Here is a 24,820-nt window from a genome sequence, read left to right on the forward strand (position 1 = left end):
CTCCCTCCCTCCCTTTTTCCTTCCTTCCTTCCTTCCTTCCTTCCTTCCTTCCTTCCTTCCTTCCTTCCTTCCTTCCTTCCTTCCTTCCTTCCTTCCTTTTCCATATTCTACCCTACCCTACCCTATTTCTCCTCCTCTCTCCTCCCTCCCCCTCCATCTGCCCTTCCTTCTCCTGGGGGAGCTGTCAACATTGGGAAACATTGATGGCTACCGATCAGGGCTCACGTTTTATCTCCATAGAATCTCTGCCAGTTTTTTAATTTGTATAAAGAAGCCAAGATCCGCTTTCATAACCATAAATATGTAAATGCTTAAAAGGCCATTTGGTTGTCTTTGGATTCTTCTTTCATCAGTAAATCATTCATGGTCCTCTAATGTAAGAAACACAGAGATGTTAAGGTAAAAGAAGAGAATGCTTTCTCTCATTGTTAAAATAAAGTACAGTGATTTGTGTTCCATATCCAAGAACGATGAAGGCTACAGGCATTTCCCCTTGTTAAATATTTACTAAGTGAAGCCTGGTTCGTAGAGTATTGATGGCAGATTCACTATAGACAAGTATAACTTTCAGCCAGGGAGATAGAACTATTAAAATATAGGCATTACTCTTCTAAAACAGTAGCTGCATAAAGTTTGGGAGAACTTGATCCATCCATATGGGGTCACCAATTATATTTTATCATCATGTGTTTGGAGAACTGAGACCATGGGATCTGTTTATGATTCAAAAAAACCTCAAAAATTGAGGATTTATTTATTTACCCAAGATTTATTAATGAAATAAATCTTGGGTAAATACTGTCAGGAGAACAGTGGGGTTCTAATTCAAGCCAAGGGTTGTGAAAGAATAAATCCAGACAGCTGTGAGAAAAAAAAAAGATTTATTGATTTCCCAAAGCAAACTAGCTACACAAAAAATGGGATACAGACAAGCTGCTTTATAGGGGAGTTTGTCCTTGGTATGGGTCTTGAGGGGTGTATTCTAGAATGACATTTGAAGAGTGTGATTGTGTGTTGACTTCAGAAAAGGGGGCTTGATTAAATCAAGTGATGTGGATTGGATGTCTTTGTTTGAACGGGTGAGTTTTATCATTACGTTTACATTGCGTTAAATGAGTTTTGCATGTTTGCTTGTGTGTGTTTACAATTTGAAGTGTTTCATTAATTCTTATATTTGCTGTTAAGGTTAAAGGATTTTGGAGGCTGTAAATCAATAATTTTGTGGAAACTTGGGTTAGTTAATGTATAGAATAGAATAGAATAGAATAGAATAGAATAGAATAGAATAGAATGGAATGGAATGGAATGGAATGGAATGGAATGGAATGGAATGGAATAGAATGGAAAATATGGAATGGAATGGAATGGAAATAGAATGGAATGGAATCGAATGGAATGGAATAGAATAGAATAGAATAGAATAGAATGGAATGGAATGGAGGGGTGGGGTGGAGAGGGGAGAAGAGAAGAGAAGAGAATAACAGAGTTGGAAGGGACCCTGGAGGTCTTTATTTATTTTTTATTTATTTATTTTTGTCAATTGCTTACAAGATATTAGGTATAAGTAAAAACATAGTTATGAATACATGGATACATATAAGAAAAATAAAAAATAAAAGAAACAATAGGACATGGACAGTAGACACGTTGGTGCACTTATGCACGCCCCCTACAGACCTCTTAGGAAAGGGGTGAGGTCAATAGTAGACAGTCTAAGGTTAAAGTTTTTGGGGTTTGGGGAAGAAACCACAGAGTCAGGTAGAGTATTCCAGACATTGACTATTCTGTTGCTGAAGTCGTATTTCCTGCAATCAAGTTTGGTGCGGTTAACCTTGAGTTTGTATCTATTGTTTGCTCTTGTATTGTTATGGTTGAAGCTGAAGTGTTCATTGACAGGTAAGTCATTGCAATGTATGATTTTATATACCATACTTAGATCAGACCAAAGACGGCGTAATTCAAGGTTTTCTAGGTCTAGAATTTCGAGTCTGGTGGCATAAGGTATTCTACAACGAGTAGAGGAGTGGAGAACTCTTCTTGTGAAATATTTCTGGACTTTCTCAACTGTGTTAATATCAGATACGTAATGTGGGTTCCAGACCAGGGGTGGGATACAACAGGGTTAACTACTGGTTCGGGATTTATGAGCTTCCCTGCCCTTTTCTGCCTGCTGTGAGCCACGTGCCTGTTAATCGTCATTAGCACGCTGTGTGCCAAGAAGCAGCCTTTGAAACAGCCCTCTTTTCTTGTTTTTTTTTAACTGCAGCTGTGCCTCGTGAAGTTGAAAAATCAGGAAATAAAGATCAGGTAAGAGCCCAGGTGGGTGGGTGGGAAAAACATCAGCAGGCATAGAACCGGTTCTATGTCTGCTGCTCTTCAGAGCTACCGGTTCTACAGAGGTGGACAGAACCAGTAGAAACCCACCCCTGTTCCAGACTGATGAGCTGTATTCGAGTATGGGTCTAGCAAATGTTTTTTATGCTCTAGTTATTAGTGTAATATTACCAGAGAAAAAGCTACGTAAGATTAGGTTAACAACTCTTAACGTCTTTTTGGCTATGTAGTTATAGTGGGCTCTAACACTTAAAGAGGTTGGCTTTAATAGTGTCGTTGTTGCAGTCTTTACCATTAGGTCCTTTCAGGGGTGGGATGGACCTTGAGTCTTTTAGTTTGTTGTTTACAAAATTGTAGAAAGCACGGGTGGAATTGGTGCATAGAAGGTTTTCTTCTTGTTTAATGTGATAATTGGTGCATTCAGTTTTTATCTGGTGGCATAAATTTTTGTATTGGCTTTTGAAATTGGCAACGTGACCAGATTTGTTTTTCCGCCAAAGTGATTTCTTTTTGGATTGAAGCTTCCTTATTGTTATGGGTAATTTGTTTTTTTCTGGTTTTGGGAGTTGTTAATGGTACATATAGTTTGATGACTCTTTTGACTTCAAGTAAAAATATGTTGTAATGGTCTTCTACAGTATTGCATCCAGTGAATAGAAATTGCCAATCAAGGGATGAGAGATCATTGTTTATAAGATCATAGTTGCCTTTTTTTAAGTTATAATTGGGGATTCCGTCTTGATGGTTTCTGTGTGGACGTATGTTGAGACAAAAGTCTATCATGTTGTGGTCACTGTTGGAAAAGGGTTCTTTAATTTGTATTCCGTAAATTGAATTCAAACTATTGCAGAAGATGAGATCAAGGCAGTTGTTAAGTCTACTGTTGTTGGTTACTAGTTGTTCCAGTCCCAGATTTGTTACTGCATTGTAGAAGGTTGCATGTGTGGGTTCAGTTGTACATTCGTTTCGGGTCCAGTTAATATGAGGTAAATTGAAGTCACCAAGAAAGATAAAAGCGTGTGGGCAGGATGCTGCCCATGTTAGTAGTGTATTTAGCTTGTTTGCATGTTTGATGTCATAATCAGGGGCTCTGTAACATAGTAAGAACCGAAATGTGATATTTAAGGACAGTTCACAGACGATTGTCTCAGGAATAGCAAGCTTCTGGGTAACTTGGATGTTTTTTAGATGTAGGGACTTTTTACAGAAGTTAGCAACACCACCTCCTCTGCGGATTTCACGATCTGATCAGTAAACATGATAGTCTCTTACTGTGGTAATGGAGTCAGAGAGAGATGCATTGAGCCATGTTTCACAGACAAATATTATAATGTCGAATTTAGCCATATTTAGTAGGAGGAGAAATTCAGGTATTTTATTTACAAGGCTTCTTGCATTGAGTTGCTTGCATTTAAAGCCAGTTGTGGTTGGAATAGAGGTAGTTAGGGGTGTGCGTGCCTAGTTTTGAGTGATGTTGGATTGGATGGGGTGGGGTTGTAAATCAATAACTTTGTGGAAACTTGGGTTAGTTAATGTATAGAATGGAATGGAATGGAACGGAACGGAACGGAACGGAACAGAACAGAACAGAACAGAACAGAACAGAACAGAATAGAATAGAATAGAATAGAATAGAAAATATGGAACGGAACAGAACAGAATATGGAATGGAATGGAATGGAGGGGAGGGGAGGGGAGGAGAAGAGAATAACAGAGTTGGAAGGGACCTTGGAGGTCTTCTAGTCCAACCTCCTGCTTAGGCAGGAAATCCTACACCCCTTCAGACAAAATGGTTATCCAATCTCTCTTAAAAACTTCCAGTGTTGGAGCATTTACAACTTCTGGAAGCAAGTCGTTCCACTGATTAATTATTCTGACAGTCAGGAAATTTCTCCTTAGTTCTAGATTGCTCCTCTCCTTGTTTAGTTTCCCTCCATTGCTTCTTTTCCTTCCCTCAGATGCTTTGGAGAATAGCTTGACTCCCTCTTCTTTGTGGCAGCCCCTGAGATATTGAAAGACTGCTGTCATGTCACCACTAGTCACTTCTCTTTTCATTAAACTAGACGTACCCAATTCCAGTAACCGTTCTTTAGATGTTTCCCTATACATTATAAATTCTTCCCACAATGCATTATGCAAACATTCGTCAGCTAGTTATTTAGTCTGGCTGTCCCTGGGATAAGAATGCCCCCCCTTTTATGGACAACTCATATTTACAAAGGGGCTGCTAGTTATTAAAAATGATGGACCACATTTTCCCTGTGAAGAAGGGTCTTTTTAACATGAGCATGATGTCTTTACAGCTTGGGCCGTCAATCATCCTTGTATCACTGACTCGTCCTGGTCTGACTTTTAATTCCAGAGGTGCCATAAAAATCTGGACCAACAATTCTTTCTTTGGAGAATTCAGAATCTTCAAGAGATTTTTTTAAAAAAATAAATTATCCTTAGAAGATTCTTTGAAGAACCATCTTTCTCATCCAATGTTCCATACTAGGCAACATAGAGACTTCTGTGTTAAATTTAATCCATTTTAATAGCTGATTTCCAGGCTATATATTTATTGAACAATTTAGGGACATAAAGAACTTCCTTAACCCTGTTGTGGATTATCACCAACAGATCAACAGATCACACACTGATAGAGATCCAGAAACATTCTTTCGTAGCAATTCTAAGCCTGTTATTAATCAACCTCTTTGGGCAAATTCAATTCCTAAAACTGCATTATGAGAAGAAGGAAGGGGGGGAAAACACCTTTTTCCAATACAGAGATGATATATCAAGGTGTGCGCTGAAGAATCCAGAAGCCCCTCATAATTATAGAAGGCAGGAGTTGTGTCTAAACCTCTGATTATTCTTAAAACTGTAAAATTGTGATCCACTTCTGATCACCTCTGGTCATTTGCTCACAGAGCCTTACCCATCAAGATTCCTGTGTTGTGGTTCGCTGGCAGCCTGTGCAGACAGCAGCAGAATCAGAAAGTGGAAAAGAACTGGAACCAGTCCAGGAGTCTGGAGAGGACTCGGACGAGGGTCCTGTGTCCGAAGCAGAGATGGGGCCAGGACCATCTGGGAGTTGTGTGCTGACTGGCAGCAGTGAGGCAGAGGAACAAAGGGAGCCTGTTCCCAGTGTGCATGTGCGCAGAGCTGCTAGAAGGCAAGAGCAGCTGAGACAAAAGGAGCGACTCAGGAGTAAGGCTTGGAGGTGATTGCCCCTCCCATAAGATATAAAGGAAGTGCAAAGGTAGAGAAACCTTTGCAGGAAGCAAAGTCGTTCGCTCTGTTTGGATTAAACCTTGAAACTCTGTGTGGACTTTGTACTTCGGTTAGTTTTTTACAATTAATTTGGCACTTTAGTTGTTGGCAGCAATTCAAAGGAGAGAAAGGTGGGTGCTTATCTCGAGGGACTGTTTATGGGCTGGGAATGAACATAATTCCCAGCGTTGAAATAAAAAGAGACTTGTTTGGACTAAGCGTGTGCTTAATTATGGTCTCAGGCAGCCTTAGTCAGAACTCCCTGTGGCTATTTGGCATTTTTATTTTACAGGTTGTCCTTGAGTTATGACCACAACTGAGCCCAGAATTTATGTAGCTAAGTGAAACATTTATTAAGTGAGTTTTGCCCTATTTTATGAATTTTCTTGGCGCAATTGTTTAAAGGAATTGTTACATTGCTTATGTTAGAAACATGATTGTTAAGTGAATCTGGCTTCCACATTGACTTTGCTTGTCAGAAGGTCCCCAAAGGGGATCACCTGGACACCGCAACCGTCATAAATGTGAGTCAGTGGACGAGCACCTGAATTTTGATCATGTGACCATGGGGATGCTGTAATGGTTGTTAAGTGTGAAAAATATAGGCAAATTAATTCCACCCTGAAACTAAATGAGATTTGATCTTTCTTTATGAATAAGGTAAAAGGTAAAGGTTCCCCTCACACATACATGCTAGTAGTTTCCAGCTGTAGGGGGCGGTGCTCATCTCCGTTTCAAAGTCGAAGAGCCAGCGCTGTCCGAAGACGTCTCCGTGGTCATGTGGTCGGCATGACTAAATGCTTGAAGGCTCACGGAATGCTGTTCCCTTCCCACCAAAGTGGTCCCTATTTCCCCACCTGCATTTTTACATGCTTTCGAACTGCTAGGTTGGCAGAAGATGGAACAAGGAACAGGAGCTCACTCCGTCACGCAGCGCTCGGGATTCGAACTGCCGAACCGCCGAACTTTCTGATCGACAAGCTCAGCGTCTTAGCCACTGAGCCACCACGTCCCTGTTCTTTATGAATATGTGACTGCAATAATAATCACTCTCTTACTTCTTCCCTTTTACTCCTTCTTCTATGGGATCGATCTTTTGATCATTGGCCCAGGGCCCTTAATTCCCAACTTCTCTTTCATTCCTCTCTTCTGAATGCTTCGATAATTAAACCCTTCCTTCCATCCATCCATCCATCCATCCATCCATCCATCCATCCATCCGCCCACCTATGTATCCATCCATCTCCCAGCTCACGCGAGTGAGCCAGGCAAATGGAGCTGGTGGTATTTTTCACAGCGATGAGGCGCACGTTTCCTTGTCACTTAATGGGGGCCTGTGCAATCCCACGCAGGGAACATAATGCGTCCCCCCAGCGAAAATTTGCATAAAGGATAAATAAGAGAATCACAATGTGAAGTTTATTCATTTTTAAATCCTGCCGTGTTTGTGATTGAAGGCCCAAGCTCAGATGTTTTCCTGATGTGTACCATTAAGGCTCAGGGCTGTGCCTAATGCCTCTTCTGGTACTCCAAGGGGACATAATGTGGACATTTCCCACACTGGGGTCTCATTTTCAGCATGTACCACTTGACTGGGGAGCATGTGTGTGTGTGTGTGTGTGTGTGTGTGTGTGGTGTGTGTGTGAGCTACATTATCTTGCAGCAGGCCCGTTCTCTTTAATTTGCTATAACTGAGCCAGCACATTAAATACAAAACATATTAATGTTTTCAAAACAATAAACCCTGGAGGGTCTTTACCCCTTTTGCATCAAAGGAGGGGGTTCATTCCTAGAGGGATGGTGCAGGCATTTTGCCAGGCCAAGACTAGCATGGAGGAGGCTGGCATGAATGCAGCTGACGGAGGGACGCTTTCCCGTTGAACCGACTTAGAGGAGACGGTGAGAACCAAAACAATCTGACCGCCGTACTGAAGATATGGGTTATTACACCGACTTGCATTCGTGGCTGTGATCCTATTGGAGATATTTTAACAGTCCAAAAAGGTATTGTGATGACCCAGGGTGGGATACAAAATAAACAAAGGCACAAAAACAGGTGAAGTCCCTTTAATTCCTTCCACTTGGCTTCAAAGCTCCAAATATCCTTGATTAGAGACAAAAAATCTCCCCCACAAACAGTTGCAAAAAGGAGGAAATACCGTTTAAACTAAAAATACCTATAAATTATAAATAGAAAAAATAACACAAACCACACTGAAGCAATCAAGGGAACCAGGCAAGATAAGGGCTTGAAGACGTCCACAGATATTGGAATACACACTGGGACAGACACCAAACTCAGCTAAGAAAGGACAGACTAGAAATATTTCTACACTTTGTTTCCAGCACTGGCCCATACGCATGTCCGTCCTTTTAACCAGTTCTCAGAACTGCAGCCCATGAAGGGGATCAAGACCCTTTCCTCCACTGTAGACCACACCATTCACATTTCTCCCTTATTCTCTCCTCCCTGCGTGCCCTAGGATGGAGAAGGGATGGGCCTGGCTCCTCCTCTGACTGCCCAGCTGGCCTGTGCCCTTCCCCAGCTTCCTCCACAACCTCCGGAGCCACACTTCCACTCCCAGTTGGCTGTTCCTCCTCTCCCTCGGAGTCAGTCTCCAACAGGGGCATGACAGTATTCTGGTAAAGACACCCATGTTGGCAGCTGGATTAGATACTCAGCAGATACCCACATAGTGTAGAAAATTAGAAAACTCACCATGCACAACTAAGAAGGAAAGAAAGAAGAAAGAAAGAAAGAAAGAAAGAAAGAAAGAAAAGAAAGAAAGAAAGAAAGAAAGAAAGAAAGAAAGAAAGAAAGAAAGAAAGAAAGACGGAGGGAGGGAGGGAGGGGGGGGAGGGAGGGATGGGCCTGCAAAATGTCTGAATGTGTCCATGCAATACGGATGTGAAACTAATGGGATTAAAAACTGGAAATATAATTTACCACAATAGCAAAACTAAGAATAATGGCTTCTTGTTCTACCTGAACACTACTAACGTTAATCTATCAATCAGAATAGAGCTGGAAGGGACCTTGGAGGTCTTCTAGTCTAACCCATGCTCAAGGAAGAGACCCTATACTATTTCAGACAAATGGCTGTCCAGTCTCTTCTTAAAAGCCTCCAGTGATGGGGCATCCACAATTTCCAAAGGCAACATCTGTTCCACTGATTAATTGTCCTCCCTGTTAGGAAGTTTAGTTACTTCTCTCCTTGTTTAATTTCCATCCATTGTTTCTTGTCCTGCCTTTTGGTGCTTTGGAAAATAAGTTGACCCCCCTCTTCTTTCTGGCAGCCCCTCAAATACTGGAATATTGCTATGGTGTCACCTCCAGTCCTTCTTTTCTTAACAGATAACAGATAATCAGAGTTGGAAGGGACCTTGTAGGTCATCTAGTCCAACCCCCTCCCTAAGCAGGAGACCCTACACCATTTCTGATAGATGGCAGTCCAGTCTCTTCTTGAAAGTCTCAAGTGATGACGCCCCCATAACTTCCGAGGGCAACTTCTGTTCCATTAGTTGATTGTTCTCACTGTCAGAAAGTTTCTCCTTATTTCCAGGTTGAATCTGTCCTTCTTCAGTTTCCATCCACTGTTCCTTGTCTGGCCTTCAGGTGCTTTGGAAAATAGCTTGACCCCCCTCCTCTCTGTGGCAGCCCCTCAAATATTGGAAGACCGCTATCATGTCTCCCCTGGTCCTTCTCTTTACTAGACTAGCCAAGCCCCTGTAAGCCAATTATTTCCCGTGATTCATTAAATCAGTGGTTTAACAGCATCTTACAACCGGGCTGATTCTATGTGTCTCTAAAAAGTAAAAAAAGAAGAGGTTTGCAGGCCAACTCCCTTTGGCACCAGCCATAAACCACCTTTGCACCTGCAAATATTTGAAGATGTTTTATCGGAAACTATTTCCAGCGTTTGGAAAGTGGCAGTGACACCTGGTCAGATACCCTGAAGGAAAAGGCTGTGCGGCTTCCTTTCGCCTATCTCCTCCCACCTGTGACTGTATGACTGTATGACTGTAACTTTGTCATTTGTATCCTTACGATTTATATTGACTGTTTCCTAGTATGATTTGATTGCTTATGACTATCACTAAGTATCGTACCTTATGATTCTTGACTCTTGACAAATGTATCTTTTCTTTTATGTACACTGAGAGCATTTGCACCAAGACAAATTCCTTGTGTGTCCAATCACACTTAGCCAATAAAAAGAATTCCATTCTATTCTGTTCTGTTCTATTCCATTCCATTCCATTCCATATTTTCTATTCTATTCTATTCTATTCTATTCTATTCTATTCTATTCTATTCTATTCTATTCTATTCTATTCTATTCTATTCTATTCCATTCCATTCCATTCCATTCCATTCCATTCCATATTTTTTATTCTATTCTATTCTATTCTATTCTATTCTATTCTAGTCTAGTCTAGTCTAGTCTATTCTAGTCTAGTCTTTCTATTCCATTCCATTCCATTCCATTCCATTCCATTCCATATTTTCTATTCTATTCTATTCTATTCTAGTCTAGTCTAGTCTAGTCTAGTCTATTCCATTCCATTCCATTCCATTATTTTCTATTCTATTCTATTCTATTCTATTCTATTCTATTCTATTCTATTCTATTCTATTCTATTCTAGTCTAGTCTAGTCTAGTCTAGTCTAGTCTAGTCTAGTCCATTCCATTCCATTCCATTCCATCCCATTCTATTTCTATTATTATTCTATTCTATTCTATTCTATTCTATTCTATTCTATTGTCCTTAAATATATTCTCATGCTTTCTACAGGCATAGTCCATTTCTACACTCGTCCGAAAGAGTAGCGGGGGATTTATGGGGGGCGGGGGGGCGGCGGAGTTGTCTGTCTTGAGTAGAAACGCTTGCCTGTGTGCACCCGAGTGTGAGTGAGCGTGAGTGTGTGTGTGTGCGTTTTCCCGTTCTCTCTCTCTCTCTCTCTATCTGTGTCTACCAGCTTGACTGGCTGGCTGGCGCTGTCATCAGCTGCCGTTTTGGTAAATGGCGAGTTAAACAGATATATCCAAGCGTAAAATCTAAAAAATGTTCCCCGGGGGGGACCCGGGGGGCGTTGTTTGAAATCAACTACATATCAATTGAGCGTCGGCGAGCGGATCCGATGATATATTCCGGGCCACAGACGCCTTATAAATTACTTTTCCTCCTCTCTCTCTCTCTCTCTCTCTCTCTCTTTTTCTTCTAATTTTCTTTCTCTTTCCTCGACCGCCAAGCCTCGCCTCCGCTCCCCAGAGGCCTGCGATGGAGCGCGGCGATGAGGTCGGAGAAATGTTTGCGCAGCTTGAGAGCCAGGAGTACCATTAAGTGTGTGGGGCTCCACGGGCCGGGCGGCCAGCGCCCCCTCCCCCCAACTCCACCCCAGCCGGCTCCCCATCATCCCCTTCCCCTCTCCGCCTTGCTCTTCTCTCCCCTCACCCTCCGTTCTCCCTCCCCTCCCTCTGTAAGTACAAGGTTAGATTAAATTACCGCGGGCTCTATTGTCTGTTTGTAATTCTCCGCGCACGCCGTGCTGCTAATGAACGGGCAATTTAGGCAATTCTTGGCCGCGGCGGCTGCGAGGCGCATCAAGCCACTTAATTACTCCCGGCTTGGCCGCTTTAAGCTTGGAGGGCATCGTCGTCGCTCCGGAGGTTCCCGGGCCGGGCGGTTTGAAACCGATTTAACAGACTAACAGAGTTGGAAGAGACCTCGTAGGTCATCTAGTCCAACCCCCCTCCCCATACACACGCCCAAGCAGGAGACCCTACACCATTGCTGACAGACAGATTCTTGAAAGCCTCAGATCCAGACTTTGAGATGTCCATTGTCAGAAATGGTGTAGGGTCTCCTGCTTGGGTGGGGGTGGGGGGGTGGGGGTTGGACTAGATGACCTATGAGGTCCCTTCCAACTCTGATTATCTGTTATCTGATGAAGCTCCCACAGCTTCTGAATTCCATGGAAGGAAGGAAGGAAGGAAGGAAGGAAGGAAGGAATTCTTTATTGGCCAAGTGTGATTAGACACACAGGGAATTTGTCTTGGTGCAAATGCTCTCAGTGTACATAAAAAGAAAAGATACATTCGTCAAGAGTCAAGAATCATAAGGTGCAACACTTAATATAGTCATAGGGTACAAATTGGTTGATTGTTCTCACTGTCAGAAAATTTCTCCTTTTATTTCCAGGTTGAATCCCTCCTTGTTCAGTTTCCATCCATTGTTCCTTGTCTGGCCTTCGGGTGCTTTGGAAAAATAGCTTGATCTCCACCCTTTTGGGGGCAGCCCCTCAAATATTGGAAGACCGCTATCCTGTCTCCCCTGGTCCTTCTTTTCCCTAGGCTAGCCAGGCCCAGTTCCTGCAACCGTTCATCGTATGTTTTAATCTCCAGTCCCCTAATCATCCTGGATGCTCTTCTCTGCACTTTTTCTAGAATCTCAATATCATTTTTTTCGGAGAATTTTTTTTTTAGGAGAAAATACTTCCCTCAACACTGTCCAACTATTTACAAAGTCTGCACTATTATTGCTATTAATCTCCTCATCACTCCTTATCACCCATCCCCTCCCACTTGTGACTGTATGACTGTATCTTTGTTGCTCGTATCCTTACGATTTATATTGACTGTTTCCCAGTATGATTTGATTGCTTATTATACCCTATGACTATTATTAAGTGTTGTACCTGATGATTCTTGACTCTTGATGGATGTATCTTTTCTTTTATGTACACTGTGTGTCCAATCGCACTTGGCCAATAAAGAATTCAGTTCTAATTTAGCCTTCTTGACCACTAGTTCTGTGGTAAGGATACCATTTGGAAAGTCCCCACCCTGGTCTTGGATTCTTGGGCTGCGGCAAACATTCCAGTGTTTCCTACTTTAGGGTTGGCCCAGGATGGAATAGGAATTCTTCATGCACAAAATTGCTTTCTCTCAGCCTAACAGGAGAAGAAGCCAAGATGCCAATAAGGCAACTCACTTTCCCCCTAGTTGACCAGGGTATCAGACGGAATAGTAGAGGTTCCAATTTCATGTAGTTTACGTCATAGATACTGACAGATGCCAGGTATGCACCAAAGAGTAAGTCACCTGGGATTTCTCCTCTTCAGTGAATTTACACTATAGGCTGGCCCGCAAATGAGTTGCGCGACGTGTAACATAATCGTCCTTTCCTTGAATTAATTTCAAAAGAAACTAATTCTGGTAACCTCTGTAGATGTAGCTAGACAACGGCATCCATGTAATCCTCGAGTTACGACTGTAATTTGGACCAGAATTTCTGTGGCTAAGCAAGGTGGCTGTTAAGTGAGCCTGGCTAGATTTCGCAACCTTTTTTTGCCACCATTCTTAAGTGAATCACTGAAGTGGTTAAGTGAATCATGAAATGGCTAAAATAAATTGAGCTTCCCCCATTGATTTTGCATGTCAGAAAGGTTGCAGATGATGATCACATCTCAGGGACGTTGTAACTTTGAATAGTTGCTAAACGAATAGTTGGAAGTTGAAGAGTACCTGTATTGAAAACATGAAGGTGAAGCCACCAAAGGAACCTGCAGTTACAAAGGACCGGGCATTTGTAGACAAAATGTGGTAAGAATAGTATTTTTAGTAATGCAGAATAATAGCTCTCTGACTCGGATTTTCCACTTGGTGATGCTGCCAGATTAAATCTTAGGAAAGAGGGAATTTCTCAAGATTCAACTAAAAGTTGATGGAGATTCTCAGTCCTCCAGGTCATGGTTGTCCCAAAGGTGCTTTTTTCAGGAGGCAACTGGACTTTCTGGTTTCTTTTCTTTTGAAGATGTTTCGCTTCTCATCCAAGAAGCTTCTTCAGCCTCTGGATGGTGGATGGTCCGTTCCCCATCCTTCCCTTCCCCACCATCCAGTCAGAGCTGAAGAAGCTTCTTGGATGAGAAGTGAAACATCTTCAAAAGAAAAAACAAGAAAGTCCAGTTGCCTCCTAAAAAAGCACCTTTGGGACAACCATTTTTATTTTATTTATTTATTTGTCAATAGCTCACAAGATAATAAACGTAAGTATAAATGCAGGAAATGGGTACAAATAATTGGGGACAATGGGACAGGGATGGTGGGCACGATTGCGCTTTTATGCACGCCCTTTATGCATGACCTGGATGACTCAGAATCTCCATAGACTTTGAGCTACACAATTTGGGATGGACACCCTTTGAATGGTGTGGGAGGAGGAATGGATTTCCAGCAGAGGTGCTATTCAGCAGGTTCTGACCATTCTGGAGAACCGGTAGCGGAAATTTTGAGTAGTTCGGAGAACCAGCAAATCCCACCTCTGACTGGAGATTTTATCCTTCCCTTGCCATGCCCACCAAGCCACGCCCAGAGAACTGGTAGTAAAAAAAATTGAATCCCACCACTGATTTCCAGAGGAAAAATTGCAGACTACAGGAACCAGGAACACCACTCAGGTGACCCTGAGGACACAGATAAACCTCCAAGTGGCCTCAACGACTCTCTAAAATATATGCAAATGCCCAGCTGTTTGCAAGGAATATTAATCCTTCCATTTTCCACCATCCAGTCAGAGCTGAAGAAGCTTCTTGGGTGGGAAGCGAAACATCATCCAAGAAAAAGAAGAAAGTCCAGTTTGATTTGTCAAATGAAAGTGATATGATTTTCAGCAGTATTTTTTCAACCTTGGCAACTTGAAGAGTTTAATTCCCAGAATTCCCCAGCTGGCAGTGCAGGCTGGGGAATTTTGGGAGTTGAAGACTGCACCTCTTCAAGTTGTTGAGAGACACTGTTTTAGAGAATTGATTCAATAAAAAAATATTGTGCGCATCAATAAAGGCCCATTGAATCCCTGGAACTAGTTTTGAAGACACTCAGTCGATGTGTTGAATCAATTTACTTATTTGAACAAAACAGTGGAAAGTCATGGAGGCTTCCCCTAAAGTTTGTTAAATGTAATAGGGTGTTAAGGATTCTTAATAGAATAGAATAGAATAGAATAGAATAGAAGAGAAGAGAAGAGAAGAGAAGAGAATTCTTTATTGGCCAAGTGTGTTTGGAATTTGTCTTCGGTGCAGGTACTCTCAGTGTACATAAAAGAAAAGATACATTTGTCGAAAGTTAAGAATCATCAGGTACAACACTTAATGACAGTCATAGGGTACAATAAGCAATCAAATCATACTAGGAAACAGTCAATATAAATTGTAAGGATACAAGCGACAACGTTACAACCATACAGTCACAAGTGGGAGGGGATGGGTGATAAGGAGTGATGAGAAGATTAATAGTAATAGTAATGCAGACTTTGTAAATAGTTGGACAGTGTTGAGGGAATTATTTGTTTAGCAGAGTGATGGCATGTCTAGTTGTTGTGGTGTGCAGTGCTCTATAGCCTCGTTTTGAGGGTAGGAGTTGAAACAGTTTATGTCCGGGATGTGAGGGGTCTGTAAATATTTTTACAGCCCTCTTTTTGACTCATGCAGTATACAGGTCCTTGATTGAAGGCAGGTTGGTAATAATTGTTTTTTCTGCAGTCCTAATTATCCTCTGAAGTCTGTGTCTGTCCTGTTGGGTTGCAGAACCAAACCAGACAGTTACTGAGGTGCAGATGATAGACTGAGTAATTCCTCTGTAGAACTGGAGCAGTTCCTTGGGCAGTTTGAGCTTCCTGAGTTGGCGCAGACATTCTTTGTTGTGCTTTTTTGATGACATTTTTGTTAGGTGTCCATTTTAGATCTTGTGATATGATAGAACCTAGATATTTTGAAGGTCTCTACTGTTGATACTGTCGATACTTAAGTTACAGTAACACCTCAATTTAAGCCATTCAGTGGCTGGAGATGTCCATTGAATCCAAATGTCTGTTAAATGTGAAATGATTTGTGTCATCTACTTTATCCGTGTGATGAGGTTCTTGATTTTTCACAAAATTCAAAAGTTATCCTGCTGATGGATCAACAGAGTTCCTTTGCTTTTTATTTCCAAGTCTTTTTTTTTTAGTTGTGTGTCTTCATCATTTCTGGCTTCACTCTCTATTTCCTCCAATCTCACTCACAGAGACATGAATGAATGTAACCAACTATGGAAATAAACTACCTGTCAATTCTTTGATAGTCCAGGCATTTTTACTTCACGGGGCAGAAGAATAGAGTGAACCAACGTAGAACCTGAATTGATTTATATTGCTTTAAAAAAAACTTTTTTTTGCTGACTGCCCAGAGTTGCATTAGTGAGGTCAGTGGCATATCAATCCATATAGATAGATAGATAGATAGATAGATAGATAGATAGATAGATAGATAGATAGATAGATGATAGATAACTTCTCCTTTGATCCTCTGCAGGTTCGTTTCTACTCATTTTTTACCTCAAGAACTAGCAATCATCCAAACTATAGGCCTAGTATGTGATACAGGTAGTCCTCGACTTACGACCACAATTGAGCCCAAAATGTCTGCTTTTAAGTGAGACCTTTTAAGTTCAGTGAGTTTTGCCTCATTTTACGACCTTTCTTGCCACCATTGTTAAGCGAATCACTACGGTTGGTGTTAGCAAACCGATTGTTAAGTGAATCTGACTTCCCCATTGACTTGGCTTGTCAGAAGGTTGCAAAAGGGGATCATGTGACTTTGGGACATAGCAACAGTTATAAATATGAACCAGTTGCCAAGAGTCTGAATTTTGATCACGTGATCATGGGGAATCCTGCAAAGGTCATAACTGTGAAAAACGGTCATAAGTCACATTTTCAGTGCTGTTGTAACTTTGCTATGGTATACTAAACAAACTGTTGGAAGTTGAGGTCTACCTGTCCTGTTATACAGTATAAATTGAGCCTGTTTAATATGTTTACAGATACATGTTCATTCAGTAACCAAGAAAAATATATTATGGGGACCTTGTTTCTATATTATTCAAGGCATCCACTACTAGAGGAGTCCAAAAAAGTCAAAATGAGTGCTGCAAATGGACAGAATAATAGAATAACAGAGTTGGAAGGGATCTTGGAGGTCTTCTAGTCCAACCCCTGCTCAGGCAGGAAACATTATGCTATTTCAGACAAATAGTTGAAAATCTCTTCTTAAAAACTTCCAGTGTGAGAGCATTCACAACTTCTGAAGGAAAGGCGTTCTACTGATTAATTGGTCTGTCAGGAAATCTCTCCTTAGTTCTAGATTGTTCTCTCCTTAATTAGTTTCCATCCAGTGCTTTTGGTATTGCTTTGAAGAGTCTTTCTTTCTTTCTTTCTTTCTTTCTTTCTTTCTTTCTTTCTTTCTTTCTTTCTTTCTTTCTTTCTTCCTTCCTTCCTTCCTTCCTTCCTTCCTTCCTTCCTTCCTTCCTTCCTTCCTTCCTTCTTTCTTTCTTTCTTTCTTTCTTTCTTTCTTTCTTTCTTTCTTTCTTTCTTTCTTTTCTTTCTCCTCTTTCTTCTTTCTTTCTTTTCTTTCTTTTCTTTTCTTTTCTTTTCTTTTCTTTTCTTTTCTTTTCTTTTTTTTGTATGCTGCTTTACCAAGTCCTTTACCACCTCTACCAAATGATTCTGGGTTGTTTACAAAACCATAAATTAAAGAATGAAACAATTGCAGGTTTAAAACATTAAAAGGTCAGGCATCAAGACTTACAACCCTAACATTAATATTAAAACTGATAAAAGAACCAAGAGGTAAATGAGGTAGAGGTGAGATTTATAAGCATCACTTGTCCCACACAAGTAAAAAAAGTGGGGGCAGGCCATGTCTGATACAAATAACCAGGAGCATCTGTTGAGTACAAACCTTAGAAAAGTTTATTATTGCTACCCTAATACAGGAATCTGGTCAACCAAGAGTCAAAGCTTAATTGGTGCTAGTTAAGGGTCAACAGAATTCATGGGGATGGAGGGGTGGACTGGACTTAGGACTTTTCTGACAATGCAATGACTCCCAATTGATGATACATTTAACCCCTCCTTCCAGCTCAGCTTTTTCTTCTTTTACAGACCCACATAGTTGTGGCTGCCATGTTGATATTCCTGGAGAGATTCTACCGTTTGATCTAATTGATCTAACCATTATCTGTGCTTCAAATCTGACCTCCTTATGTAGCTCTTCAATCAGAGGTGGTATTCAGCAGGTTCTGACCAGTTCTGGAGAACCGGTAACAGACATTTTGAGTAGTTCGGAGATCCAGCAAATCCCACCTCTGACTGGCCCCGCCCCCATCTATTCTCTGCCTCCCGAGTCCCAGCTGATCGGCTGGGTCTTCTTTTGTTGCCCTGCACAGGAGAACGGAGCTGGAAAGCAGGTTAGTGGGGTGGGAAGGGAATGGGGATTTTGCAATATCCTTCCCCTGCCATGCCCACCAAGCCACACCCACAGAACCGGTAGTAAAAAAAATTGAATTCCACCATTGCTTTCAATGTTTTGTTCCTGACTCCTGGGCCATAAAATAAAATTTAAAAAAACAACGCCACCCCACAACGCCACCTTTCACTACAGGTTTAGTGGCAAAATTATTCCAACTGAGTCTGATTGAAGGTCAGAAATAAACACTTTCCTTTGAAGATCTGGGACCGCCAAAGGTTATGACTCTAAACAAAGTCCACTTTGTGCCCCCCCAGAAAACCCAGTTTATTTATGGAAATGAATGTTATTCAATTCCCGTTTATCTCTCTTCTTCTCTCCCAACCATCTAATGAAAGTGAAGCAGACAAGAGACTCCGCTCAGGAAAAAAAAAAGTGAATCTTTAGCCCTTCAGATCTGCGTCTCTGATGCTTTGTTATAATCCTTCATTGGAACTGACACTTTGATAGCAGCAGTTTTTCTAGGAAGTGACCTTCAGTGCTGTCCATTGATTCCCAGTGGCTATCAACCACTCGCAATTGGACTGACAGGCAGGGTGAAAGGTCAGTCCTTAAATAAGGCTCCTGGATTACTAAAACACCCGAAGTTCAGATGAAAATGGAAATCTGCCACCTCATTTTATGTGACAGGTTACCACTAATGATACTTTGGGAGTTGGGGACGATGCTCCCTCTTTAACCCACATGCACATTTTGATCCTGCTTACTACTCTGATGCAAGGTTTCTTGGCTAGTTCTCACTAGGTTTGGCAGGACAGGATTCCAGGGGGGGAAAAAGAAAAATCCTTGAAGCTTTTGGAAATAATCCCCGTCCCTTTAAAAAATCTGCTGATCTTTTAGAGTGTTTTTAATAGGAGGAGAATTCTGAGCCCTTAGTATATTTGAATAATGGCACAAACAATTTTTTTCATAGGTGTCTCACATGGGATACAATAAAACTATAAAGAGCTTCAGAATAAATAATTGCAGTATTAATCCTTCCCTTCCCTTCTTCATCCTTTTACGCCCTTCCCTTTGTCACCCATTTATTCTGTTCCCTTCCCTTCCCTTCTTCACTCATTTATTCCTTTCCCTTCCTTCGTCACCCATTTATCCCCTTCCTTTCCATTCTTCACCCATTTATTCTGTTCCCTTCCATTCCCTTCCCTTCGTCACCCATTTATCCCCTTCCCTTCTCCACCCATTTATCTCCTTCCTTTCCTTTCTTCACCCATTTATTCTGTTCCCTTCCATTCCCTTCCTTTCTTCACCCATTTATTCCCTTCCCTTCCTCATCCCTTTATCCCCTTTTCTTCTTCACCTATTTATTCCTTTCCTTTCCTTTCCTTTCCTTTCCTTTCCTTTCCTTTCCTTTCCTTCCTTTCCTTCCTTTCCTTCCTTTCCTTTCCTTTCCTTCCTTTCCTTCCTTCCCTTCCTTCCTTTCCTTCCCTTCCTTTCCTTTCCTTCCTTTCCTTCCTTTCCTTCCTTTCCTTCCTTCCTTCCTTTCCTTCCTTTCCTTCCTTTCCTTTCCTTCCTTTCCTTTCCTTTCCTTTCCTTTCCTTCCTTTCCTTTCCTTTCCTTTCCTTTCTCCTTCCTTCCCTTCCCTTCCCTTCCCTTCCTTCTTCACCCATTTGTCCCTTTCCCTTCCCTGTCCCTGGGACACTGCAATCATTATAAACACATACCAGTTACCACTGAACCACTGAATTTTAATCAAGTGGCCATGGAGATAATGTGACAATTGTAAGTGCAAGGAGTGGTTGTTGTTTTTTTAATGCTATTGTAACTTCAAACAGTCACTAAATGAACAGGTGTAAGTTGAAGGCTACCTGTATCCAACCCCACAGAAACAGGTGGAGCCTAAAGGAATGAATGCCACAACAGTGACACACTACCTTTTAATTCAATGGCAATTGACACGGTATGAACGAGATTCTGATATGGATAGGTATGAACTACAGCAGTTGCCTAGTGTTTTCTGGCATACACTCCTTCAATGAGAAGAAAATTCACTTATATTTAATGCCATGAATTCTGTACCCTGCCCTAATAAAATTGACACCACGGTTCAAGAGTGCTATAGTGTGCTTTTAATTCCCCCAAAACAAAAACACTTCAGAAGATTGTCGACAACCGTTCTGCTTGATATACGTTGGACGGTCTGAATTTGTAGCTCTAATTTCTTTGCAACGGTGCCTGTGAGTCTCGTTACAGTTAAACCTGTGTCAGCATTATCATTACAAACTGAGCTTTGATTTATCACTCTGGCCATACAAATCTGCTCCTGGCTGAAACTTGGCAGGAGGTCTTAGAGTCAGAGAAAACTGTTTCCTTCCTCCCTTATTATTTTGTTGTCATTCCTTGAAGATACTTGTCTGAAAGAGGTTTTGCTCCATCCAGCACGGAATGTCAGAGTTTTCATCCCCTACCTAGATATTTATTTATTTATTTTTATTTTATTTTATTTATTTGATTTGCCAATTGTTTACAAGATAATAAGTATAAGTGTATACATAGTTGTGAATACATGAAATGGGTACATATAAGAAAAATAAAAGAAGAATAAGAGAAACAATAGGACAGGGACGGTAGGCACGTTGGTGCGCTTATGCACGCCCCCTACAGACCTCTTAGGAAAGGGGTGAGGTCAATAGTAGACAGTCTAAGGTTAAAGTTTTTGGGGTTTGGGGAAGAAACTACAGAGTCGGGTAGAGTATTCCAGACATTGACCACTCTATTGCTGAAGTCATATTTCCTGCAATCAAGTTTGGTGCGGTTAACATTGAGTTTGTATCTATTGTGTGCTCTTGTGTTGTTATGGTTGAAGCTGAAGTATTCATTGACAGGTAGGACATTGCAATGTATGATTTTATATACTATACTTAGATCGGACCGAAGGCGGCGTAATTCAAGGTTTTCTAGGTCTAGAATTTCAAGTCTGAGGGCATAAGCTATTCTGCAACGAGTAGAGGAGTGGAGAACTCTTCTTGTGAAATATTTCTGGACTTTCTCAATTGTGCTAATATCAGATACGTAATGTGGGTTCCAGACTGATGAACTGTATTCGAGTATTGGTCTAGCAAATGTTTTGTATGCTCTGGTTAGTAGTGTGATATTACCAGAGAAAAAGCTACGTAGGATTAGGTTAACAACTCTTAATGCCTTTTTGGCTATGTAGTTGCAGTGGGCTCTAGCACTTAGATCATTAGAGGTGAGTATTCCAAGGTCCTTTACAGAGCTTGTGTCATCAACAAGATCTTGACTATTCAGCTTGTATTTTATTTTCTGATTTTTTTTGCCAATATGTAAGACAGAGCATTTATTTGTTGAGATTTGAAGTTGCCATTTGTTTGACCATTCTGATACATAGTCAAGATCTTTTGTAGGGTAGCAGTATTGTCTGTGGTATTGAACAGCTTTACATCATCAGCGAAAAGAACGCAATTGCTCTTAATATGATCACAGAGGTCATTTATGTAGAGTATGAAGAGAGTTGGTCCTAGAACACTGCCTTGGGGGACACCACTATTGACAGGTACAGAATTTGATAGGACGCTTCCAATTTTGACCATTTGTTGTCTGTTTGACAGGAATGCTTCTATCCAGTTATTCAGTTGTCCAGAGATACCATAGGATTTTATTTTTAGGAGTAGTTTGTCGTGTACCACTGAATCAAGGCTTTACAGAAGTCTATGTAGATTGCGTCTATTGCTTTGCCCTGGTCGAGTTGTGTCGTCCATATGTTTTTGCAGTGTAAGAGTTGCAGATTACAGGATAGTTTTTTTCTGAAACCAAATTGTTTATTGGAGAGTAGGTTGTTTGTCTCTAAGTGGAGGATGATGGATTGGTTAATAATTGATTCCATGACTTTACAGGTGACGCAGCATAAGGAGATTGGTCTGTAATTTTCAACTAGGCTTGGGTCTCCCTTTTTGAAGATGGGGATGACTGTGGCTTGTGACCAAAGGTTAGGCAAGGAGCTGGTCCTGAAAGATTTTTCAAAGATTATGCTTAGAGGTTTGGCTATGGCAGTGGATAGCTTTTTTAAGAAGTAGGCACATATTCCATCCAGTCCAATAGATAGAGATGGTTTTAGATTGCATAGTGCTTTTTCAACATTGTCTTCTGTAAAATCGATATGTATTAGATCATTGTTGTTATCTGTGGTACAGCTAGGAAATACTGGGCATGATCCATTGCTGTTTACAAATACTGAGCCGAAGAATGTGTTAAAGAGGTTGGCTTTAATGGTGTCGTCGTTGCAGTCTTTACCATCAGGTCCTATCAAGGGTGGGATGGACCTTGAGTCTTTTAGTTTGTTGTTTACAAAATTGTAAAAAGCACAGGTGGAATTGGTGCTTAGAAGGTTTTCCTCTTGTTTAATGTGATAATTGGTGCATTCAGTCTTTATCTGGTGGCATAAATTTTTGTATTGGCTTTTGAAATTGGCAACGTGACCAGATTTGTTTTTCCGCCAGAGTGATCTCTTTTTGGATTGAAGTTTCCTTATTGTTATGGGTAATCTGCTTTTTTGTTTTGTTTTGGGAGTTGTTGTTGGTACATATAGTTTGATGACTCTTTTGACTTCAAGTAAAAATATGTTGTAATGGTCTTCAACAGTATTGCATCCAGTGAATAGAGATTGCCAATCAAGGGATGAGAGATCGTTGTCTATAAGATCATAGTTGCCTTTTTTGAGGCAACTATGATATTGAGCTGTCAAGAATGGGAGGGCAAGAATGGAGGAGGCAAAGGTATTTCTAAAGGGCTATTGTAGAGGTGGAGAAGATGTAGAACACAGAACAGGCTATCAAATGTACTGCATAGGTACAGTATAGGTGGTACCTGGCTCAACAGTGGTGACTGGGAGAGGGATCTTGGAGTCCTAGTGGACAATCATTTAAATATGAGCCAGCCATGTGCTGCAGTTCCCCCCCCCCAAAAAAAAGCCAACACAGTTCTAAGCTGCATAAACAGAGGGATAGAATCAAGATCACAGGAAGTGTTGATACTACTTTATAATGCCTTGGTAAGGCCACACTTGGAATACTGCATCCAGTTTTGGTTGCCACGATGTAAAACAGATGTTCAGACTCTAGAAAGAGTGCAGAGAAGAGCAACCAAGATGATTGGGGGACTGGAGGCTAAAATATATGAAGAATGGTTGCAGGAATTGGGTATGTCTAGTCTAGTGAATAGAAGGACTAGAGGAGACATAATAGCAGTGTTCCAGTATCTCAGGGGCTGCCACAAGGAAGAAGGAGTCAAGCTATTTTCCAAAGCATCTGAAAGCAGGACAAGAAGTAATGGATGGAAATGAATCAAAGAGAGAAGCAACCTAGAATAAGGAGAAATTTCCTGACAGTTAGAACAATTAATCAGTGGAACAACTTGCCCCCAGAAGTTGTGAATGCTGGAAGTTTGGTTTTGATATCCATTTGTCTGAAATGGTGTAGGGTTTCCTGCCTAGACAGGGGGTTGGACTAGAAGACCTCCAAGGTCCCTTCCAACTCTATTCTATTCTATTCTATTCTATTCTATTCTATTCTATTCTATTCTATTCTATTCTATTCTATTCTATTCTACCATATAAAGGATGGGATAGGGCAGCAGCCTTAAATACTTTGTGCTGAGATAATAAGGATGACTGTTTCAGGGATCTGTTTGTGGCCTTACGTAGTCCTGGCTCTAAAAAAATGCCTTCTCTAAAAAGTTGGACCAACAGTTGGGAGTGACTGTGTATGTATGTATGTGTGTGTGAGTCAGAGAAGGAGAAGGAGGAGGAGAGGAGAGAAGGATGAAAGGTGGGGAGGAGGGGAAAAGGAAAAGAAGGATGACAGAAGAAGGATTAAATGAGAAAGAAGGAGAGGAGGTGGAGGAGAATGATGAAAGGAGAAGATGGAAAAGGATGACAGAAGAAGGAGAAGGATGAGAGGAGATAGAAGAGGAAGGGGAGGAAGAGGAGGAGGGGGAGGTGAAGAAGAAGGATGAAAAGAGAACATGGAAAAGTATGACAGAAGAAGGAGGGGGGAGGAGGAGGAGGAGGAGGAGGAGGAGGAGGAGGAAGAAGAAGAAGAAGAAGAAGAAGAAGAAGAAGAAGAAGAAGAAGAAGAAGAAGAAGAAGAAGAAGAAGAAGAAGAAGAAGAAGAAGAAGAAGAAGAAGAAGAAGAAGAAGAAGAAGAAGAAGAAGAAACAACTTATATTATATAGCAAAAAAAGGAGGGGTATCCAATGACATGCAAGAAAACAAGTGGAACTGAAGTGGGTCCCAAAGGTAATTTGCAAATCTGCTGAAATCCCGAACAAGCTTTGATTTAACCGAAGCTTGAAATAGCTTTTATTTACTGTCTATTGTGGAATAAATGACATCTCATAAACAGGTTTTATCCATTACCCCAGAATGGAGTTCACTGTGTTAGGGACATTTTTATCCTTTTGATACAAAACAAGATATGCTATTGTGTGTTATTACAAATAGAAAAATCAATGCCGAGGCACACACCTCTGAAATTTCATTGTTGACAATCCTTATTTCAAAAAAGGAAGAGAGAAACGAGCATTTTGCTAATAAATAAAAGGTTCCCCCACCACCAACAACATTTTTCTGAAGGGATTTACAAAACACTAAGCAACAAAGAACAACAAGCAACCATTTCAAAGAGGGATGAATTAAGTAAATTCCACCTAGAATCCTGGCCACAAAGTTGCATGCATTTCAGCCTGCTGTTTTGAATTCCCACTAGCCAGGGAAATAAGGGGTCGAAATTAACTTGTGCAGCTTTCTAGGGGGAAAAATTGTGACTGAGGTTGTGTGCTAATATCCATAAAGGACATTCTCCTTCACGCCTAAGCAATCAGTAGCAGAACTGTGCAATGCTTCAGTGAGAAAGTGTGCCTTAGGTG

The 24,820-nt window shown here is 41.1% G+C and overlaps 1 long non-coding RNA gene across 1 annotated transcript in view; it reads left to right on the forward strand.

The window, feature by feature from the left end:
* The first annotated feature begins 906 nt into the window (after window positions 1-906).
* LOC148132614 (uncharacterized) overlaps window positions 907-24,820 on the forward strand; it is a 59,267-nt gene continuing 35,353 nt past the window's right edge. The window contains exons 1-2 of the long non-coding RNA XR_015748280.1: window positions 907-1,079; window positions 2,267-2,307. This is a non-coding gene — a long non-coding RNA (uncharacterized LOC148132614). The remainder of the gene's footprint in view (window positions 1,080-2,266; window positions 2,308-24,820) is intronic.

This window comes from Notechis scutatus, chromosome 2 (assembly GCF_049901735.1).
Source record: "Notechis scutatus isolate UNSWTSFEM ecotype Mainland chromosome 2, rNotScu1.2, whole genome shotgun sequence".
NCBI classification, from domain to species: domain Eukaryota; kingdom Metazoa; phylum Chordata; class Lepidosauria; order Squamata; family Elapidae; genus Notechis; species Notechis scutatus.